Source organism: Chiloscyllium plagiosum, unplaced genomic scaffold (assembly GCF_037043375.1).
Source record: "Chiloscyllium plagiosum isolate Xiang-an unplaced genomic scaffold, Cpla_swu_hap1 HiC_scaffold_42, whole genome shotgun sequence".
NCBI lineage: Eukaryota > Metazoa > Chordata > Chondrichthyes > Orectolobiformes > Hemiscylliidae > Chiloscyllium > Chiloscyllium plagiosum.
The window spans coordinates 30192253-30217490 of record NW_028270180.1 but is presented as its reverse complement, the minus strand read 5'-3'; positions in this window follow the sequence as shown (position 1 = coordinate 30217490).

The following is a 25238-nucleotide window of genomic DNA, read 5'->3' as shown; positions in this document are numbered from 1 at the left end:
TCACTCTCACACTCTCGCCCGTCCTCACTATCAGTCTCACACTCTCTCGACCATCCTCACTGTCACTCGCACTCTCACACTCACTCCCCCATCCTCACTCTCACTCTCACACACTGTCTCCCATCCTCACTCTCACACTCTCTCCATCATCCTCACTCTCACTCTCCCTTTCTCACTCTCCCTCCCATCCTCACTCTCACCCTCACGCTCTTCATCCCATGCTCACTCTCACACTCACAATCTCTCTCCCTTCCTCACTCTCACTCTTACAGTCTCTCTCCCATCCTCACTCTCACTCTCACCCTCACTCTCCGATCCTCACTCTCTCTCTCACACTCTCTCTCCCATCCTCACTCTCACTCTCTTTCTCCCATCCTCACTCTCACTCTCAGTCTCTCTCTCCCATCCTCACTCTCACTCTCACACTCTCGCCCATCCTCACTCTAACTCTCACACTCTCTCACCCATCCTCACTGTCACTCTCACGCTCACACACTCTCTCCCATCCTCTCACTCATTCTCACACTCTCTCCCCCATTCTCACTCTCACTCTCACACACTATCTCCCATCCTCACTCACACACTCTCTCTCCCATCCTCAGTCTCATTCTCACACTCTCTCTCCCATTCTCACTCTCACCCACACACACTCTCTCCCATTCTCACTCGCACCCTCACACACTCTCTCCCATCCTCACTCTCACACTCACACTGTCTCTCCCATTAGCACACTCACTCTCACACTCTCTCTCCCATCCTCACTCTCACTCTCACACTCTCTCTCCCATCCTCACTCTCACTCTCGCACTTTCTCCCATCCTCACTCTCACTCTCGCACTCTCGCTCCCATCCTCACTCTCACTCACTTTCTCCCATCCTCACTCTCACTCTCACACTCTCTCTCCCATCCTCACTCTCACTCTCACACTCTCTCCCATCCTCACTCTCACTCTCACACTCTCTCGCCCATCCTCACTGTCACTCTCACCCTCACACACTCTCTCCCATCCTCACTCTCATTCTCACACTCTCTCCCCCATCCTCACTCTCACTCTCACACACTGTCTCCCATCCTCACTCTCACACTCTCTCTATCATCCTCACTCTCACTCTCACGCTCTTCACCCCATGCTCACTCTCACTCTCACACTCTCTCTCCCATCCTCACTCTTACTCTCACCCTCTCTCTAACAGCCTCACTCTCTTCTCACACTCTCTCTCCCATCCTCACTCTCACTCTCACGCTCTTCATCCCATGCTCACTCTCACACTCACAATCTCTCTCCCTTCCTCACTCTCACTCTTACAGTCTCTCTCCCATCCTCACTCTCACTCTCACCCTCACTCTCCGATCCTCACTCTCTCTCACACTCTCTCTCCCATCCTCACTCTCACTCTCTTTCTCCCATCCTCACTCTCACTCTCACTCTCTCTCCCATCCTCACTCTCACTCTCACACTCTCGCCCATCCTCACTCTAACTCTCACACTCTCTCACCCATCCTCACTGTCACTCTCACCCTCACACACTCTCTCCCATCCTCTCTCTCATTCTCACACTCTCTCCCCCATTCTCACTCTCACTCTCACACACTGTCTCCCATCCTCACTCACACGCTCTCAATCCCATCCTCAGTCTCACTCTCACACTCTCTCTTCAATCCTCACTGTCCCTCTCACACTTTCTCTCCCATCCTCACTCTCACGCTCTCTCTCCCTTCCTCACTCACACGCTCACTCTCTCTCTCATTCTCACTCTCACTCTCACACTCTCTCTCCCATCCCCAAACTCACTCTCACTCTCTCTCCCATCCTCACTCTCACTCTCACTCTCATACTCTCTCCCATTCTCACTCTCACTCTCACACTTTCTCTCCCTTTCTCACTCTCACTCTCACACTTTCTCTCCGATCCTCATTCTCACTCCAACTTTCTCTCCCACCCTCGTTCTCACTATTACTATCACACTCTCTCTCCCATCCTCACTCTCACTCTCTCACTCTCCCCCATTCTCACTCTCACTCTCAATCTCTCTCGCCCATCTTCACTCTCACACTCACACTCTCTCTCCCTTTCTCACTCTCACCCTCACACTCTCTCTCCCATCCTCACTCTCACTCTCACACTCTCTCCCCATCCTCTCTCTCACTCTCACCCTCACTCTCCGATCCTCTCTCTCTCTCACACACTATCTCTCCCATCCTCACTCTCACTCTCACACTCTCTCCCATCCTCACTCTCACTCTCACACTCTCTCACCCATCCTCAATGTCACTCTCACCCTCACACACTCTCTCCCATCCTCACTCTCATTCTCACACTCTCTCCCCCATCCTCACTCTCACTCTCACACACTGTCTCCCATCCTCACTCTCACACTCTCTCTATCATCCTCACTCTCACTCTCCAGTCCTCACTCTCCCTCCCATCCGCACTCTCACTCTCACGCTCTTCATCCCATGCTCACTCTCACCCTCACACACTCTCTCCCATCCTCACTCCCATTCTCACACTCTCTCCCCATCCTCACTCTCACTCTCACATACTGTCTCCCATCCTCACTCTCACACTCTCGCTATCATCCTCACTCTCACTCTCCCTTTCTCACTCTCCCTCCCATCCACACTCTCACACTCACGCTCTTCATCCCATGCTCACTCTCACTCTCACACTCTCTCTCCCATCCTCACTCTCACTCTCACAGTCTCTCTCCCATCCTCACTCTCACTCTCACCCTCTCTCTATCATCCTCACTCTCACTCTCACACTCTTTCTCCCATCCTCACTCTCACTCTCACGCTCTTCATTCCATGCTCACTCTCACTCTCACAGTCTCTCTCCGATCCTCACTCTCACCCTCTCTCTCCGATCCTCACTCTCACTCTCACACTCTCTCTCCCACCCTCACTCTCACTCTCTCTCTCTTTCTCCCATCCTCACTCTCACTCTCCCACTTTCTCGCCCATCCTCACTGTCACTCTCACACTCTCTCTCCCACCCTCACTCTCACTCTCTCTCTCTTTCTCCCATCCTCACTCTCACTCTCACACTTTCTCGCACATCCTCACAGACACTCTCACACTCTCTCTCCCATCCTCACTCTCAGTCTCACGCTCTTCATCCCATGCTCACTCTCACTCTCACACTCTCTCTCCAATCCTCACTCTCACTCACACAGTCTCTCTCCCATCCTCACTCTCACTCTCACCTTCTCTCTCCGATCCTCGCTCTCACTCTCACACTCTCTCTCCCATCCTCACTCTCACTCTCATACTCTCTCCCATCCTCACTCTCACTCTCACACTCTCTCCCCATCCTCACTGTCACTCTCACCCTCTCACACTCTCTCCCATCCTCACTCTCACTCTCTCACTCTGTCTCAGATTCTCACTCACACTCTCACAATCTCTCCCATTCTCACACTCACTCTCACACTTTCTCTCCGATCCTCATTCTCACTCAAACTTTCTCTCCCACTCTCATTCTCACTCTCACGCTCACACTCTCTCGCCCATTCTCACTCTCACTCTCACACTCTTCAACCCATGCTCACTCTCACTCTCACACTCTCTCTCCCATCCTCACTCTCACTCTCACAGTCTCTCTCCCATCCTCAATCTCACTCTCACCCTATCTCTGCGATCCTCACTGTCACTCTCAAACTCTCTCTCCCATCCTCACTCTCACTCTATTTCTCCCTTTCTCACTCTCACTCGCAAACTCTATCTCTCATCCTCACTCTCACTCTCACACTCTCTCCCATCCTCACCATCACTCTCACACTCTCTCGCCCAACCTCACTGTCACTCTCACATTCTCTCCTCTCATCCACACTCTCACTCTCACACTCTCTCTCCCGTCCTCGCTGTCACTCTCACACTCACTCTCCCATCCTCACTCTCACCCTCACACTCTCTCTCCCACCTCACTCTCACCCTCACATTCTCTCCCATCCTCACTCTCACCCTCACACTCTCTCTCCCATCCTCACTCTCACGCTCTTCATCCCATGCTCACTCACACTCTCACACTCTCTCTCCCATCCTCACTCTCACTCTCACAGTCTATCTCCGATCCTCACTCTCACTCTCAGACTCTCTCTCCCATCCTCACTCTCACTCTCTTTCTCCCATCCTCACTCTCACTCTCACACTCTCTCTCCCATCCTCACTCTCACTCTCACATTCACTCGCCCATCCTCACTCTCACCCTCACACTCTCTCTCCCATGCTCACTCTCACTCTCACACTCTCTCTCCCATGCTCACTCTCACTCTCACACTCTCTCTCCCATCCTCACTCTCACTCTCACACTCTCTCTCCCATCCTCACTCTCACTCCCTCAGTCTCTCTCCGATCCTCACTCTCACTCTCACACACTCTCTCCCATCCTCACTCGCACTTTCACGCTCTTCATCCCATGCTCACACTCACTCTCACAATCTCTCTCCCATCCTCACTCTCGCTCTCACACTCTCTCCCATCCTCACTCTCACCCTCACACTCTCTCCCATCCTCACTCTCACCCTCACACTCTCTCTCCCATCCTCACTCTCACGTTCTTCATCCCATGCTCACTCACACTCTCACACTCTCTCTCCCATCCTCACTCTCACTCTCACAGTCTCTCTCCCATCCTCACTCTCACACTCCCCCTCTCTCTCCGATCTTCACTCTCAATCTCAGACTCTCTCTCCCATCCTCACTCTCACTCTCTTTCTCCCATCCTCACTCTCACTCTCACACTCTGTCTCCCATCCTCACTCTCACTCTCACTCTCACTCTCCCATCCTCACTCTCACCCTCACACTCTCTCTCCCATCCTCACTCTCACTCTCACGCTCTTCATCCCATGCTCACTCACACCCTCACACTCTCTCTCCCATCCTCACTCTCACTCTCACGCTCTTCATCCCATGCTCACTCTCACTCTCACACTCTCTCTCCCATCCTCACTCTCACTCTCACAGTCTCTCTCCGATCCTCACTCTCTCTCTCACACTCTCTCTCCGATCCTCACTCTCACTCTCACCCTCACACACTCTCTCCCATCCTCAGTCTCAATCTCACACTCTCTCTCCCACCCTCACTCTCACTCTCTCAGTCTGTCTCAGATTCTCACTGACACCCTCACACTCTCTCCCATTCGAACTGTCACTCTTACACTCTCTCCCATCCGCAATCTCACTCTCACTCTCACACTCTCTCTATCATCCTCACTCTCACTCTCCCTTTCTCACTCTCCCTCCCATCCTCACTCTCTCGCTCTTCATCCAATGCTCACTCTCACACTCACACTCTCTCTCCCATCCTCACTCACTCTTACTCTCACAGTCTCTCTCCCATCCTCAATCTCACTCTCACCCTCACTCTCCGATCCTCACTCTCTCTCACACTCTCTCTCCCATCCTCACTCTCACTCTCTTTCTCCCATCCTCACTCTCACTCTCACTCTCTCTCTCCCATCCTCACTCTCACTCTCACACTCTCGCCCATCCTCACTCTAACTCTCACACTCTCTCACCCATCCTCACTGTCACTCTCACCCTCACACACTCTCTCCCATCCTCTCTCTCATTCTCACACTCTCTCCCCCATTCTCACTCTCACTCTCACACACTGTCTCCCATCCTCACTCACACACTCTCTCTCCCATCCTCAGTCTCACTCTCACACTCTCTCTTCAATCCTCACTGTCCCTCTTACACTTTCTCTCCCATCCTCACTCTCACGCTCTCTCTCCCTTCCTCACTCACACGCTCACTCTCTCTCACATTCTCACTCTCACTCTCACACTCTCTCTCCCATCCTCAATCTCACTCTCACTCTCACACTCTCTCCCATCCTCACTCTCACTCTCACTCTCATACTCTCTCCCATTCTCACTCTCACTCTCACTCTCACACTTTCTCTCCCTTTCTCACTCTCACTCTCACACTTTCTCTCCGATCCTCATTCTCACTCCAACTTTCTCTCCCACCCGCGTACTCACTATTACTATCACACTCTCTGTCCCATCCTCACTCTCACTCTCTCACTCTCCCCCATTCTCACTCTCACTCTCAAACTCTCTCTCCCTTTCTCACTCTCACCCTCGCACTCTCTCTCACATCCTCACTCTCACTCTCACACTCTCTCCCCATCCTCTCTCTCACTCTCACCCTCACTCTCCGATCCTCACTCTCACTCTCACACTCTCTCCCATCCTCACTCTCACTCTCACACTCTCTCGCCCATCCTCACTGTCACTCTCACCCTCACACACTCTCTCCCATCCTCACTCTCATTCTCACACTCTCTCCCCATCCTCACTCTCACTCTCACACACTGTCTCCCATCCTCACTCTCACACTCTCTCTATCATCCTCACTCTCACTCTCCCTTTCTCACTCTCCCTCCCATCCACACTCTCACACTCACGCTCTTCATCCCATGCTCACTCGCACTCTCACACTCTCTCTCCCATCCTCACTCTCACTCTCACAGTCTCTCTCCCATCCTCACTCTCACTCTCACCCTCTCTCTATCATCCTCACTCTCACTCTCTCACTCTCCCCATTCTCACTCTCACTCTCAATCTCTCTCGCCCATCTTCACTCTCACACTCACACTCTCTCTCCCTTTCTCACTCTCACCCTCACACTCTCTCTCCCATCCTCACTCTCACTCTCACACTCTCTCCCCATCCTCTCTCTCACTCTCACCCTCACTCTCCGATCCTCTCTCTCTCTCACACACTATCTCTCCCATCCTCACTCTCACTCTCACACTCTCTCCCATCCTCACTCTCACTCTCACACTCTCTCACCCATCCTCAATGTCACTCTCACTCTCACACTCTCTCTCCCATCCTCACTCTCATTCTCACACTCTCTCCCCCATCCTCACTCTCACTCTCACACACTGTCTCCCATCCTCACTCTCACACTCTCTCTATCATCCTCACTCTCACTCTCCAGTCCTCACTCTCCCTCCCATCCACACTCTCACTCTCACGCTCTTCATCCCATGCTCACTCTCACCCTCACACACTCTCTCCCATCCTCACTCCCATTCTCACACTCTCTCCCCCATCCTCACTCTCACTCTCACACACTGTCTCCCATCCTCACTCTCACACTCTCGCTATCATCCTCACTCTCACTCTCCCTTTCTCACTCTCCCTCCCATCCACACTCTCACACTCACGCTCTTCATCCCATGCTCACTCTCACTCTCACACTCTCTCTCCCATCCTCACTCTCACTCTCACAGTCTCTCTCCCATCCTCACTCTCACTCTCACCCTCTCTCTATCATCCTCACTCTCACTCTCACACTCTTTCTCCCATCCTCACTCTCACTCTCACGCTCTTCATTCCATGCTCACTCTCACTCTCACATTCTCTCTCCCATCCTCACTCTCACTCTCACAGTCTCTCTCCGATCCTCACTCTCACCCTCTCTCTCCGATCCTCACTCTCACTCTCACACTCTCTCTCCCACCCTCACTCTCACTCTCTCTCTCTTTCTCCCATCCTCACTCTCACTCTCCCACTTTCTCGCCCATCCTCACTGTCACTCTCACACACTCTCTCCCATCCTCACTCTCACTCTCACGCTCTTCATCCCATGCTCACTCTCACTCTCACACTCTCTCTCCAATCCTCACTCTCACTCACACAGTCTCTCTCCCATCCTCACTCTCACTCTCACACTCTCTCTCCCATCCTCACTCTCACTCTCATACTCTCTCCCATCCTCACTCTCACTCTCACACTCTCTCCCCATCCTCACTGTCACTCTCACCCTCTCACACTCTCTCCCATCCTCACTCTCACTCTCTCACTCTGTCTCAGATTCTCACTCATACTCTCACAATCTCTCCCATTCTCACACTCACTCTCACACTTTCTCTCCGATCCTCATTCTCACTCAAACTTTCTCTCCCACTCTCATTCTCACTCTCACGCTCACACTCTCTCGCCCATTCTCACTCTCACTCTCACACTCTTCAACCCATGCTCACTCTCACTCTCACACTCTCTCTCCCATCCTCACTCTCACTCTCACAGTCTCTCTCCCATCCTCAATCTCACTCTCACCCTATCTCTGCGATCCTCACTGTCACTCTCAAACTCTCTCTCCCATCCTCACTCTCACTCTATTTCTCCCTTTCTCACTCTCACTCGCAAACTCTATCTCTCATCCTCACTCTCACTCTCACACTCTCTCCCATCCTCACCATCACTCTCACACTCTCTCGCCCAACCTCACTGTCACTCTCACATTCTCTCCTCTCATCCACACTCTCACTCTCACACTCTCTCTCCCGTCCTCGCTGTCACTCTCACACTCACTCTCCCATCCTCACTCTCACCCTCACACTCTCTCTCCCACCTCACTCTCACCCTCACATTCTCTCCCATCCTCACTCTCACCCTCACACTCTCTCTCCCATCCTCACTCTCACGCTCTTCATCCCATGCTCACTCACACTCTCACACTCTCTCTCCCATCCTCACTCTCACTCTCACAGTCTCTCTCCGATCCTCACTCTCACTCTCAGACTCTCTCTCCCATCCTCACTCTCACTCTCTTTCTCCCATCCTCACTCTCACTCTCACACTCTCTCTCCCATCCTCACTCTCACTCTCACATTCACTCGCCCATCCTCACTCTCACCCTCACACTCTCTCTCCCATGCTCACTCTCACTCTCACACTCTCTCTCCCATCCTCACTCTCACTCTCACAGTCTCTCTCCGATCCTCACTCTCACTCTCACACTCTCTCTCCCATCCTCACTCTCACTCCCTCAGTCTCTCTCCGATCCTCACTCTCACTCTCACACACTCTCTCCCATCCTCACTCGCACTTTCACGCTCTTCATCCCATGCTCACACTCACTCTCACAATCTCTCTCCCATCCTCACTCTCGCTCTCACACTCTCTCTCCCATCCTCACTCTCACCCTCACACTCTCTCCCATCCTCACTCTCACCCTCACACTCTCTCTCCCATCCTCACTCTCACGTTCTTCATCCCATGCTCACTCACACTCTCACACTCTCTCTCCCATCCTCACTCTCACTCTCACAGTCTCTCTCCCATCCTCACTCTCACACTCCCCCTCTCTCTCCGATCTTCACTCTCAATCTCAGACTCTCTCTCCCATCCTCACTCTCACTCTCTTTCTCCCATCCTCACTCTCACTCTCACACTCTGTCTCCCATCCTCACTCTCACTCTCACTCTCACTCTCCCATCCTCACTCTCACCCTCACACTCTCTCTCCCAACCTCACTCTCACTCTCACGCTCTTCATCCCATGCTCACTCACACCCTCACACTCTCTCTCCCATCCTCACTCTCACTCTCACGCTCTTCATCCCATGCTCACTCTCACTCTCACACTCTCTCTCCCATCCTCACTCTCACTCTCACAGTCTCTCTCCGATCCTCACTCTCTCTCTCACACTCTCTCTCCGATCCTCACTCTCACTCTCACCCTCACACACTCTCTCCCATCCTCAGTCTCAATCTCACACTCTCTCTCCCACCCTCACTCTCACTCTCTCAGTCTGTCTCAGATTTTCACTGACACCCTCACACTCTCTCCCATTCGAACTGTCACTCTTACACTCTCTCCCATCCGCAATCTCACTCTCACTCTCACACTCTCTCTATCATCCTCACTCTCACTCTCCCTTTCTCACTCTCCCTCCCATCCTCACTCTCTCGCTCTTCATCCAATGCTCACTCTCACACTCACACTCTCTCTCCCATCCTCACTCACTCTTACTCTCACAGTCTCTCTCCCATCCTCAATCTCACTCTCACCCTCACTCTCCGATCCTCACTCTCTCTCACACTCTCTCTCCCATCCTCACTCTCACTCTCTTTCTCCCATCCTCACTCTCACTCTCACTCTCATACTCTCTCCCATTCTCACTCTCACTCTCACTCTCACACTTTCTCTCCCTTTCTCACTCTCACTCTCACACTTTCTCTCCGATCCTCATTCTCACTCCAACTTTCTCTCCCACCCGCGTACTCACTATTACTATCACACTCTCTGTCCCATCCTCACTCTCACTCTCTCACTCTCCCCCATTCTCACTCTCACTCTCAAACTCTCTCTCCCTTTCTCACTCTCACCCTCGCACTCTCTCTCACATCCTCACTCTCACTCTCACACTCTCTCCCCATCCTCTCTCTCACTCTCACCCTCACTCTCCGATCCTCACTCTCACTCTCACACTCTCTCCCATCCTCACTCTCACTCTCACACTCTCTCGCCCATCCTCACTGTCACTCTCACCCTCACACACTCTCTCCCATCCTCACTCTCATTCTCACACTCTCTCCCCATCCTCACTCTCACTCTCACACACTGTCTCCCATCCTCACTCTCACACTCTCTCTATCATCCTCACTCTCACTCTCCCTTTCTCACTCTCCCTCCCATCCACACTCTCACACTCACGCTCTTCATCCCATGCTCACTCGCACTCTCACACTCTCTCTCCCATCCTCACTCTCACTCTCACAGTCTCTCTCCCATCCTCACTCTCACTCTCACCCTCTCTCTATCATCCTCACTCTCACTCTCTCACTCTCCCCATTCTCACTCTCACTCTCAATCTCTCTCGCCCATCTTCACTCTCACACTCACACTCTCTCTCCCTTTCTCACTCTCACCCTCACACTCTCTCTCCCATCCTCACTCTCACTCTCACACTCTCTCCCCATCCTCTCTCTCACTCTCACCCTCACTCTCCGATCCTCTCTCTCTCTCACACACTATCTCTCCCATCCTCACTCTCACTCTCACACTCTCTCCCATCCTCACTCTCACTCTCACACTCTCTCACCCATCCTCAATGTCACTCTCACTCTCACACTCTCTCTCCCATCCTCACTCTCATTCTCACACTCTCTCCCCCATCCTCACTCTCACTCTCACACACTGTCTCCCATCCTCACTCTCACACTCTCTCTATCATCCTCACTCTCACTCTCCAGTCCTCACTCTCCCTCCCATCCACACTCTCACTCTCACGCTCTTCATCCCATGCTCACTCTCACCCTCACACACTCTCTCCCATCCTCACTCCCATTCTCACACTCTCTCCCCCATCCTCACTCTCACTCTCACACACTGTCTCCCATCCTCACTCTCACACTCTCGCTATCATCCTCACTCTCACTCTCCCTTTCTCACTCTCCCTCCCATCCACACTCTCACACTCACGCTCTTCATCCCATGCTCACTCTCACTCTCACACTCTCTCTCCCATCCTCACTCTCACTCTCACAGTCTCTCTCCCATCCTCACTCTCACTCTCACCCTCTCTCTATCATCCTCACTCTCACTCTCACACTCTTTCTCCCATCCTCACTCTCACTCTCACGCTCTTCATTCCATGCTCACTCTCACTCTCACATTCTCTCTCCCATCCTCACTCTCACTCTCACAGTCTCTCTCCGATCCTCACTCTCACCCTCTCTCTCCGATCCTCACTCTCACTCTCACACTCTCTCTCCCACCCTCACTCTCACTCTCTCTCTCTTTCTCCCATCCTCACTCTCACTCTCCCACTTTCTCGCCCATCCTCACTGTCACTCTCACACACTCTCTCCCATCCTCACTCTCACTCTCACGCTCTTCATCCCATGCTCACTCTCACTCTCACACTCTCTCTCCAATCCTCACTCTCACTCACACAGTCTCTCTCCCATCCTCACTCTCACTCTCACACTCTCTCTCCCATCCTCACTCTCACTCTCATACTCTCTCCCATCCTCACTCTCACTCTCACACTCTCTCCCCATCCTCACTGTCACTCTCACCCTCTCACACTCTCTCCCATCCTCACTCTCACTCTCTCACTCTGTCTCAGATTCTCACTCATACTCTCACAATCTCTCCCATTCTCACACTCACTCTCACACTTTCTCTCCGATCCTCATTCTCACTCAAACTTTCTCTCCCACTCTCATTCTCACTCTCACGCTCACACTCTCTCGCCCATTCTCACTCTCACTCTCACACTCTTCAACCCATGCTCACTCTCACTCTCACACTCTCTCTCCCATCCTCACTCTCACTCTCACAGTCTCTCTCCCATCCTCAATCTCACTCTCACCCTATCTCTGCGATCCTCACTGTCACTCTCAAACTCTCTCTCCCATCCTCACTCTCACTCTATTTCTCCCTTTCTCACTCTCACTCGCAAACTCTATCTCTCATCCTCACTCTCACTCTCACACTCTCTCCCATCCTCACCATCACTCTCACACTCTCTCGCCCAACCTCACTGTCACTCTCACATTCTCTCCTCTCATCCACACTCTCACTCTCACACTCTCTCTCCCGTCCTCGCTGTCACTCTCACACTCACTCTCCCATCCTCACTCTCACCCTCACACTCTCTCTCCCACCTCACTCTCACCCTCACATTCTCTCCCATCCTCACTCTCACCCTCACACTCTCTCTCCCATCCTCACTCTCACGCTCTTCATCCCATGCTCACTCACACTCTCACACTCTCTCTCCCATCCTCACTCTCACTCTCACAGTCTCTCTCCGATCCTCACTCTCACTCTCAGACTCTCTCTCCCATCCTCACTCTCACTCTCTTTCTCCCATCCTCACTCTCACTCTCACACTCTCTCTCCCATCCTCACTCTCACTCTCACATTCACTCGCCCATCCTCACTCTCACCCTCACACTCTCTCTCCCATGCTCACTCTCACTCTCACACTCTCTCTCCCATCCTCACTCTCACTCTCACAGTCTCTCTCCGATCCTCACTCTCACTCTCACACTCTCTCTCCCATCCTCACTCTCACTCCCTCAGTCTCTCTCCGATCCTCACTCTCACTCTCACACACTCTCTCCCATCCTCACTCGCACTTTCACGCTCTTCATCCCATGCTCACACTCACTCTCACAATCTCTCTCCCATCCTCACTCTCGCTCTCACACTCTCTCTCCCATCCTCACTCTCACCCTCACACTCTCTCCCATCCTCACTCTCACCCTCACACTCTCTCTCCCATCCTCACTCTCACGTTCTTCATCCCATGCTCACTCACACTCTCACACTCTCTCTCCCATCCTCACTCTCACTCTCACAGTCTCTCTCCCATCCTCACTCTCACACTCCCCCTCTCTCTCCGATCTTCACTCTCAATCTCAGACTCTCTCTCCCATCCTCACTCTCACTCTCTTTCTCCCATCCTCACTCTCACTCTCACACTCTGTCTCCCATCCTCACTCTCACTCTCACTCTCACTCTCCCATCCTCACTCTCACCCTCACACTCTCTCTCCCAACCTCACTCTCACTCTCACGCTCTTCATCCCATGCTCACTCACACCCTCACACTCTCTCTCCCATCCTCACTCTCACTCTCACGCTCTTCATCCCATGCTCACTCTCACTCTCACACTCTCTCTCCCATCCTCACTCTCACTCTCACAGTCTCTCTCCGATCCTCACTCTCTCTCTCACACTCTCTCTCCGATCCTCACTCTCACTCTCACCCTCACACACTCTCTCCCATCCTCAGTCTCAATCTCACACTCTCTCTCCCACCCTCACTCTCACTCTCTCAGTCTGTCTCAGATTTTCACTGACACCCTCACACTCTCTCCCATTCGAACTGTCACTCTTACACTCTCTCCCATCCGCAATCTCACTCTCACTCTCACACTCTCTCTATCATCCTCACTCTCACTCTCCCTTTCTCACTCTCCCTCCCATCCTCACTCTCTCGCTCTTCATCCAATGCTCACTCTCACACTCACACTCTCTCTCCCATCCTCACTCACTCTTACTCTCACAGTCTCTCTCCCATCCTCAATCTCACTCTCACCCTCACTCTCCGATCCTCACTCTCTCTCACACTCTCTCTCCCATCCTCACTCTCACTCTCTTTCTCCCATCCTCACTCTCACTCTCACTCTCTCTCTCCCATCCTCACTCTCACTCTCACACTCTCGCCCATCCTCACTCTAACTCTCACACTCTCTCACCCATCCTCACTGTCACTCTCACCCTCACACACTCTCTCCCATCCTCTCTCTCATTCTCACACTCTCTCCCCCATTCTCACTCTCACTCTCACACACTGTCTCCCATCCTCACTCACACACTCTCTCTCCCATCCTCAGTCTCACTCTCACACTCTCTCTTCAATCCTCACTGTCCCTCTTACACTTTCTCTCCCATCCTCACTCTCACGCTCTCTCTCCCTTCCTCACTCACACGCTCACTCTCTCTCACATTCTCACTCTCACTCTCACACTCTCTCTCCCATCCTCAATCTCACTCTCACTCTCACACTCTCTCCCATCCTCACTCTCACTCTCACTCTCATACTCTCTCCCATTCTCACTCTCACTCTCACTCTCACACTTTCTCTCCCTTTCTCACTCTCACTCTCACACTTTCTCTCCGATCCTCATTCTCACTCCAACTTTCTCTCCCACCCGCGTACTCACTATTACTATCACACTCTCTGTCCCATCCTCACTCTCACTCTCTCACTCTCCCCCATTCTCACTCTCACTCTCAAACTCTCTCTCCCTTTCTCACTCTCACCCTCGCACTCTCTCTCACATCCACACTCTCACTCTCACACTCTCTCCCCATCCTCTCTCTCACTCTCACCCTCACTCTCCGATCCTCACTCTCACTCTCACACTCTCTCCCATCCTCACTCTCACTCTCACACTCTCTCGCCCATCCTCACTGTCACTCTCACCCTCACACACTCTCTCCCATCCTCACTCTCATTCTCACACTCTCTCCCCATCCTCACTCTCACTCTCACACACTGTCTCCCATCCTCACTCTCACACTCTCTCTATCATCCTCACTCTCACTCTCCCTTTCTCACTCTCCCTCCCATCCACACTCTCACACTCACGCTCTTCATCCCATGCTCACTCGCACTCTCACACTCTCTCTCCCATCCTCACTCTCACTCTCACAGTCTCTCTCCCATCCTCACTCTCACTCTCACCCTCTCTCTATCATCCTCACTCTCACTCTCACACTCTTTCTCCCATCCTCACTCACACTCTCACGCTCTTCATCCCATGCTCACTCTCACACTCACACTCTCTCTCCCATCCTCACTCTCACTCTTACAGTCTCTCTCCCATCCTCACTCTCACTCTCACCTTCACTCTCCGATCCTCACTCTCTCTCACACACTCTCTCTCCCATCCTCACTCTCACTCTCTTTCTCCCATCCTCACTCTCACACTCTCTCTCCCATCCTCACTCGCACTCTCACACTCTCTCCCATCCTCACTCTAACTCTCACACTCTCTCGCCCATCCTCACTGTCACTCTCACCCTCACACACTCTCTCCCATCCTCACTCTCATTCTCACACTCTCTCCACCATCCTCACTCTCACACTCACACTCTCTCCCATCCTCACTCTAACTCTCACACTCTCTCCCCCATCCTTACTCTCACTCTCACACACTGTCTCCCATCCTCACTCTCAATCTCTTTCTCCCATCCTCATTCTCACTCTCACACTCTCTCCCATCCTCACTCTCACTCTCACACGCTCTCACCCATCCTCACTGTCACTCTCACCCTCACACACTCTCTCCCATCCTTACTCTCAATCTCACACTCTCTCTCCCATCCTCAATCTCACTCTCACACTCGGTCTCCGATTCACACATACACTCTCACACTCTCTCCCATTCGCACTCTGACTCTAACACTCTCTCCCATTAGCAATCTCACTCTTACTCTCACACTCTCTCTATCATCCTCACTCTCACTCTCCCTTTCTCACTCTCTATCCCATTCTCACTCTCACTCTCACGCTCTTCATCCCATGCTCACTCTCACTCTCTCTCTCCCATCCTCACTCTCTCTCTCACAGACTCTTTCCCATCCACACTCTCACTCTCACCCTCATTCTCCGATTCTCACTCTCACTCTCACACTCTTTCTTCCATCCTCACTCTCACTCTCACTCTCTTTCTCCCATCCTCACACAAACTCTCCCACACTCTATCTCATCCTCACTCTCACTCTCACTGTCTCTCCCATCCTCCCTATCACTCTCACACTCTCTCGCCCATCCTCACTGTCACTCTCACTCTCACACACTCTCTCCCATCCTCACTCTCATTCTCACACTCACTCCCCCATCCTCACTCTCACTCTCGCACACTCTCTCCCATCCTCACGCTCACACTCTCTCTCCCATCCTCACTCTAACTCTCACACTCTCTCTTCCATCCTCACTGTCCCTCTCACACTCTCTCTCCCATCCTCACTCTCACTCTCACACACACACTCCCATCCTCACTCTCACTCTCACACTCTCTCTCCCATCTGCACTGTCACTCTCACACTCTCTCTCCCATCCTCGTTGTCACACTCTCTCTCCCATCCTCACTCACACTCTCACTCTCTCTCTCCCATCCGCACTCTCACTCTCAATCTCTTTCTCCCATCCTCACTCTCACTCTCCCTTTCTCACTCTCTATCCCATCCTCACTCTCACTCTCACGCTCTTCATCCCATGCTCACTCTCATTCTCACATTCTCTCTCCAATCCTCACTCTCACTCACACAGTCTCTATCCCATCCACACTCTCACTCTCACCTTCTCTCTCCGATCCTCGCTCTCACTCTCACACTCTCTCTCCCATCCGCACTCTCACTCTCAATCTCTTTCTCCCATCCTCACTCTCACTCTCACACTCTCTCTCCCATCCTCACTCTCACTCTCACACTCTCTCCCATCCTCACTCTCACTCTCACACGCTCTCACCCGTCCTCACTGTCACTCTCACCCTCACACACTCTCTCCCATCCTCACTCTCAATCTCACACTCTCTCTCCCATCCTCAATCTCACTCTCTCACTCTGTCTCCGATTCTCTCACACACTCTCACACTCACTTCCATTCGCACTCTCACTCTCACACTCTCTCCCATTAGCAATCTCACTCTCACTCTCAAACTCTCTCTATCATCCTCACTCTCACTCTTCCTTTCTCACTCTCTCTCCCATCCTCACTCTCACTCTCACGCTCTTCATCCCATGCTCACTCTCACTCTCACACTCTCTCTCCCATCCTCACTCTCACTCTCACAGTCTCTCTCCCATCCTCACTCTCACTCTCACCCTCACTCTCCGATCCTCACTCTCTCTCACACTCTCTCTCCCATCCTCACTCACTCTCACTCTCTTTCTCCCATCCTCACTCTCACTCTCACACTCTTTCTTCCAACCTCACTCTCACTCACACACTCTCTCTCATCCTCACTCTAACACTCACACTTTCTCGCCCATCCTCACTGTCCCTCTCATACTGTCTCTCCCATCCTCACTCTCACACTCTCTCCCCCATCCTCACTCACACTCTCACACACTCTCCCCCATCCTCACTCTCACACACTCTCGCCTATCCTCAATCTCACAATCCCTCTCCCATCCTCAGTCTCATTCTCACACTCTCACACTCTCTCCCATTCGCACTCTCACTCTCACACTCTCTCCCCTTCCTCACTCTCACTCTCACACAATCTCGCCCATCCTCAATCTCACAATCCCTCTCCCATCCTCAGTCTCACTCTCACACACTCTCTCCCATCCTCACTCTCATTCTCACACTCACTCCCCCATCCTCACTCTCACTCTCGCACACTCACTCCCATCCTCACGCTCACACTCTCTCTCCCATCCTCACTAACTCTCACACTCTCTCTTCCATCCTCACTGTCCCTCTCACACTCTGTCTCCCATCCTCACTCTCACTCTCACACACTCCCTCCCATCGTCACTCTCACTCTCACACTCTCTCTCCCATCTGCACTGTCACTCTCACACTCTCTCTCCCATCCTCGTTGTCACACTCTCTCTCCCATCCTCATTCACACTCTCAATCTCTCTCTCCCATCCGCACTCTCACTCTCAATCTCTTTCTCCCATCCTCACTCTCACTCTCCCTTTCTCACTCTCTATCCCATCCTCACTCTCACTCTCGCGCTCTTCATCCCATGCTCACTCTCACTCTCACACTCTCTCTCCAATCCTGACTCTCACTCACACAGTCTCTATCCCATCCACACTCTCACTCTCACCTGCTCTCTCCGATCCTCGCTCTCACTCTCACACTCTCTCTCCCATCCTCACTCTCACTCTCACACTCTCGCCCATCCTCACTGTCACTCTCACACGCTCTCACCCGTCCTCACTGTCACTCTCACCCTCACACACTCTCTCCCATCCTCACTCTCAATCTCACACACTCTCTCCCATCCTCAATCTCACTCTCTCACTCTGTCTCCGATTCTCTCACACACTCTCACACTCACTCCCATTCGCACTCTCACTCTCACACTCTCTCCCATAAGCAATCTCACTCTCACTCTCAAACTCTCTCTATCATCCTCACTCTCACTCTTCCTTTCTCACTCTCTCTCCCATCCTCACTCTCACTCTCACGCTCTTCATCCCATGCTCACTCTCACTCTCACACTCTCTCTCCCATTCTCACTCTCACTCTCACAGTCTCTCTCCCATCCTCACTCTCACTCTCACCCTCACTCTCCGATCCTCACTCTCTCTCACACTCTCTCTCCCATCCTCACTCACTCTCACTCTCTTTCTCCCATCCTCACTCTCACTCTCACACTCTTTCTTCCAACCTCACTCTCACTCTCACACTCTCTCTCATCCTCACTCTAACACTCACACTTTCTCGCCCATCCTCACTGTCCCTCTCATACTGTCTCTCCCATCCTCACTCTCACACTCTCTCCCCCATCCTCACTCACACTCTCACACACTCTCCCCCATCCTCACTCTCACACACTCTCGCCTATCCTCAATCTCACAATCCCTCTCCCATCCTCAGTCTCATTCTCACACTCTCACACTCTCTCCCATTCGCACTCTCACTCTCACACTCTCTCCCCATCCTCACTCTCACTCTCACACAATCTCGCCCATCCTCAATCTCACAATCCCTCTCCCATCCTCAGTCTCACTCTCACACTCTCTCTTCCATCCTCACTGTCCCTCTCACACTTTCTCTCCCATTCTCACTCTCACACTCTCTCTCCCATCCTCACTCACACTCTCACTCTCTCTCTCATTCTCACTCTCACTCTCACACTCTCTCTCTTCCTCACTCTAACTCTCAAACTTTCTCGCCCTTCCTCACTGTCACTCTCACACTCTCACACTCTCTCCCATTCGCACTCTCACTCTCACACACTCTCGCCCATCCTAACTCTCACAATCTCTCTCCCATCCTCACTCTCACTCTCACCCCCATTCTCCGATCCTCACTCTCACCCTCACTCTCTTTTTCCCATCCTCACTCTAAATCTCCCACTCTCTCTCCCATCCTCACTCTCAATCTCACACTCTCTCCCATCCTCACTATCACTCTCACACTCTCTCGCCCATCCTCACTGTGACTCTCAATCTCTTTCTCCCATCCTCACTCACACTCTCTCCCATTCGAACTCTCACTCTCACACTCTCTCCCATCCGCAATCTCACTCTCATTCTCACACTCTCTCTATCATCCTCACTCTCACTCTCCCTTTCTCACTCTCCCTCCCATCCTCACTCTCACTCTCACGCTCTTCATGCCATGCTCACACTCACTCTCACACACTCTCTCCCATCCTCACTCTCACTCTCACAGTCTCTCTCCCATCCTGACTCTCACTCTAAACCTCACTCTCCGATCCTCACTCTCTCTCACACTCTCTCTCCCATCCTCACTCTCACTCTCACTCTCTTTCTCCCATCCTCACTCTCACTCTCACACTCTCTCTTCCATCCTCACTCTCACTCTCACACTCTCTCTCATCCTCACTCTAACACTCACACTTTCTCGCCCATCCTCACTGTCCCTCTCACACTTTCTCTCCCATCCTCATTCTCACACTCTCTCTCCCATCCTCACGCAGACTCTCACACACTCTCCCCCATCCTCCCTCTCAATCTCACACACTCTCGCCTATCCTAAATCTCACAATCCCTCTCTCATTGTCAGTCTCACTCTCACAATCTCACACTCTCTCCCATTCGCAGTCTCACTCTAACACTCTCTTCCCCATCCTCACTCTCTCTCTCACACACTCTCGCCCATCCTCAATCTCACAATCCCTCTCCCATCCTCAGTCTCACTCTCCCAATCTCTCTTCCATCCTCACTGCCCCTCTCACACTTTCTCTCCATTCCTCACAATCACACTCTCTCTCCCATCCTCACTCACACTCTCAATCTCTCTCTCATTCTCACTCTCACTCTCACACTCTCTCTCATCCTCACTCTAACTCTCACAATTTCTCACCCATCCTCTGTCTCACTCTCACACTCTCTCCCCCATCCTCACTCTCACTCTCACACACACTCGCCCATCCTAACTCTCACAATGTCTCTCCCATCCTCACTATCACTCTCACCCTCATTCTCCGATCCTCACTCTCACACTCTTTCTCCCATCCTCACTCTCACTTTCACTCTCTTTCTCCCATCATCACTCTAACTCTCCCACTCTCTCTCCTATCCTCACTCTCACTCTCACACTCTCTCCCATCCTCACTATCACTCTCACACTCTCTCGCCCATCCTCACTGTCACTCTCACTCTCACACACTCTCTCCCATCCACACTATCACAATCCCTCTCCCATCCTCAGTCTCACTCTCACACTCCCTCTTCCATCCTCACTGTCCCTCTCACACTTTCTCTCCCATCCTCACTCTCACACTCTCTCTCCCATCTTCACTCACACTCTCACTCTCTCTCTCATTCTCACTCTCACTCTCACACTCTCTCTCATCCTCACTCTAACTCTCACACTTTCTCGCCCTTCCTCACTGTCACTCTCACACTCTCACACTCTCTGCCATTCGCACTCTCACTCTCACACACTCTCGCCCATCCTCACTCTCACAATCTCTCTCCCATCCACACTCTCACTCTCACCCTCATTCTCCGATCCTCACTCCCACACTCCCACACACTCTCCCATCCTCACTCTCACTCTCACACTCTCTCCCATCCTCAATATCACTCTCACACTCTCTCACCCATCCTCACTGTCACTCGCACTCTCACACTCACACCCCCATCCTCACTCTCACTCTCACACACTCTCTCCCATCGTCACTCTCACACTCTCTCTTCCATCCTCACTCTCACTCTCACACTTTCGCCCGTCCTCACTATCAGTCTCACACTCTCTCGCCCATCCTCACTGTCACTCGCACTCTCACACTCACTCCCCCATCCTCACTCTCACTCTCACACACTCTCTCCCATCCTCACTCTCACACTCTCTCTCATCCTCACTCTAACACTCACACTTTCTCGCCCATCCTCACTGTCCCTCTTACACTTTCTCTCCCATCCTCATTCTCACACTCTCTCTCCCATCCTCACTCAGACTCTCACACACTCTCTCCCAATCCTCACTCTCTCTCTCTCACACTCTCTCCCATCCTCACTCTCACACTCTCTCTCCCATCCTCACTCTCACTCTCACCCTCATTCTCCGATCCTCACTCTCACTCACTCTCTTTTTCCCATCCTCACTCTAAATCTCCCACTCTCTCTCCCATCCTCACTCTCACTCTCACACTCTCTCCCATCCTCACTATCACTCTCACACTCTCTCGCCCATTCTCACTGTGACTCTCAATCTCTTTCTCCCATCCTCACTCACACTCTCACACTCTCTCCCATTCGAACTCTCACTCTCACACTCTCTCCCATCCGGAATCTCACTCTCACTCTCACAGTCTCTCTATCATCCTCACTCTCACTCTCCCTTTCTAACTCTCCCTCCCATCCTCACTCTCACTCTCACGCTCTTCATGCCATGCTCACTCTCACTCACACACTCTCTCTCCCATCCTCACTCTCACTCTCACAGTCTCTCTCCCATTCTCACCCTCACTCTCACCCTCACTCTCCGATCCTCACTCTCTCTCACACTCTCTCTCCCATCCTCACTCTCACTCTCACTCTCTTTTTCCCATCCTCACTCTCACTCTCACACTCTCTCTCCCATCCTCACTCTCACTCTCACACTCTCTCTCATCCTCACTCTAACACTCACACTTTCTCGCCCATCCTCACTGTCCCTCTCACACTTTCTCTCCCATCCTCATTCTCACACTCTCTCTCCCATCCTCACTCAGACTCTCACACACTCTCTCCCAATCCTCACTCTCTCTCTCTCACACTCTCGCCCATCCTCAATCTCACATTCCCTCTCCCATCCTCAGTCTCACTCTCACACTCTCTCTTCCATCCTCACTGTCCCTCTCACACTTTCTCTCCCATCCTCACACTCTCTCTCCCATCCTCACTCACACTCTCAATCTCTCTCTCGTTCTCATTCTCACTCTCACACTCTCTCTCATCCTCACTCTAACTCTCACAATTTCTAGCCCATCCTCACTCTCACTCTCACACTCTCTCCCCCATCTTCACTCTCACTCTCACACTCTCTCTTCCATCCTCACTCTCACTCTCATGCTCTTCATCCCATGCTCACTCACACTCTCACACACTCTCTCCCATCCTACTCTCACTCTCACAGTCTCTCTCCCATCCTAACTCTCACTCTCACCTTCTCTCCGATCCTCACTCACCCTCTCACACTCTCTCTCCCAACCTCACTCGCACTCTCTTTCTCCCATCCTCACTCTCACTCTCACGCTCTCTCGCCCATCCTCACCCTCTCTCACTCTCTCTCGCCCATCCTCACTGTCACGCTCACACTCTCTCTCCCATCCTCGCTCTCACCCTCACACTCTCTCTCCCATCCTCACTGTCACTCTCACGCTCTTCATCCCATGCTCACTCTCACTCTCACACTCTCTCTCCCATCCTCACTCTCCCTCTCACAGGTCCTCACCCCATCCTCACTCTCACTCTCACCCTCTCTCTCCGATCCTCACTCTCACTCTCACACTCTCTCTCCCATCCTCACTCTCACTCTCAATCACTTTCTTCCATCCTCACTCTCACTCTCACACTCTCTCTCCAATCCTCACTCTCACTCTCACACTCTCACTCCCATCCACACTCTCACTCTCAATCACTTTCTCCCATCCTCACTCTCACACTCTCTCTCCCATCCTCACTCTCACTCTCACACTCTCTCCCATCCTCACTCTCACTCTCACACTCTCTCGCCCATCCTCACTGTCACTCTCACCGTCACACACTCTCTCCCATCCTCACTCTCAATCTCACACTCTCTCTCCCATCCACACTCTCACTCTCTCACTCTGTCTCCGATTCTCACTCACACTCTCACACTGTCTCCCATTCGAACTCTCACTCTCACACTCTCTCCCATCCGTAATCTCACTCTCACTCTCTCTATGATCCTCACTCTCACTCTCCTTTTCTCACTGCCGCTCCCTTCCTCACTCTCACTCTCACGCTCTTCATCCCATGCTCACTCTCACTCTCTCTCTCCCATCCTCACTCTCACAGTCTCTCTCCCATCCTCACTCTCACTCTCACCCTCATTCTCCGATCCTCACTCTCACTCTCACACTCTTTCTCCCATCCTCACTCTCACTTTCACTCTCTTTCTCCCATCCTCACTCTAACTCCCGCACTCTCTCTCCCATCCTCACGCTCACTCTCACAAACTCTCCCATCCTCACTCTCACTCTCAAACCATCTGGCCCATCCTCACTCGCACTCTCACCCTCACACACCCTCTCCCATCCTCACTCTCATTCTCACACTCTCTCCCCCATCCTCACTCTCATTCTCATGCTCTTCATCCCATTCTCACTCACACTCTCAAACACTCTATCCCATCCTCACTCTCACTCTCACAGTCTCTCTCCCATCCTCACTCTCACTCTCACACTCTCTCTCCGATCCTCACTCTCACACTCTCTCTGCCAACCTCACTCTCACTCTCTTTCTCCCATCCTCACTCTCACTCTCACACTCTCTCTCCCATCCTCACTCTCACCCTCACTCTCTCTCGCCCATCCTCACTGTCACTCTCACACTCTCTCTCCTCATCCTCACTCTCACTCTCACACTCTCTCTCCCATCCTCGCTGTCACTCTCACACTCACTCTCTCATCCTCACTCTCATCCTCACACTCTCTCTCCCATCCTCACTCTCACCTCACGCTCTTCATCCCATGCTCACTCTCACTCTCACACTCTTTCTCCGATCCTCACTCTCACTCTCACTGACCCTCTGCCATCCTCACTCTCACTCTCACCCTCTTTCTCCGATCCTCACTCTCACTCTCACACTCTCTCTCCTATCCTCACTCTCCCTCTCAATCACTTTCTCCCATCCTCACTCTCACTCTCACACCCTCTCTCCCATCCGCACTGTCACTCTCACACTCTCTACCATCCTCACTCTCACTCTCACACTCTCTCGCCCATCCTCACTGTCACTCTCACACTCTCTCCCATCCGCAATCTCACTCTAACTCTCACACTCTCTCTATCATCCTCACTCTCACTCTCCCTTTCTCACGCTCTCTCCCATCCTCACTCTCACTCTCACGCTCTTCATCCCATGCTCACTCTCACTCTCACTCTCTCTCTCCCATCCTCACTCTCACTCTCACATACTCTCTCCCATCCTCACTCTCACTCTCACCCTCATTCTCCGATCCTCACTCTCACTCTCACACTCTCTCTCCCATCCTCACTCTCACTTTCACTCTCTTTCTCCCATCCTCACTCTAACTCTCACACTCTCTCTCCTATTCTCACTCTCACTCTCACAAACCCTCCCATCCTCACTCTCCCTCTCAATCACTTGCTCCCATCCTCACTCTCACTCTCACACCCTCTCTCCTATCCTCACTCTCATTCTCATGCTCTTCATCCCATGCTCACTCACACTCTCAAACACTCTATCCCATCCTCACTCTCACTCTCACAGTCTCTCTCCCATCCTCACTCTCACTCTCACACTCTCTCTCCGATCCTCACTCTCACTCTCACACTCTCTCTGCCAAACTCACTCTCACTCTCTTTCTCCCATCCTCACTCTCACTCTCACACTCTCTCTCCCATCCTCACTCTCACCCTCACTCTCTCTCGCCCATCCTCACTGTCACTCTCACACTCTCTCTCCTCATCCTCACTCTCACTCTCACACTCTCTCTCCCATCCTCGCTGTCACTCTCACACTCACTCTCTCATCCTCACTCTCATCCTCACACTCTCT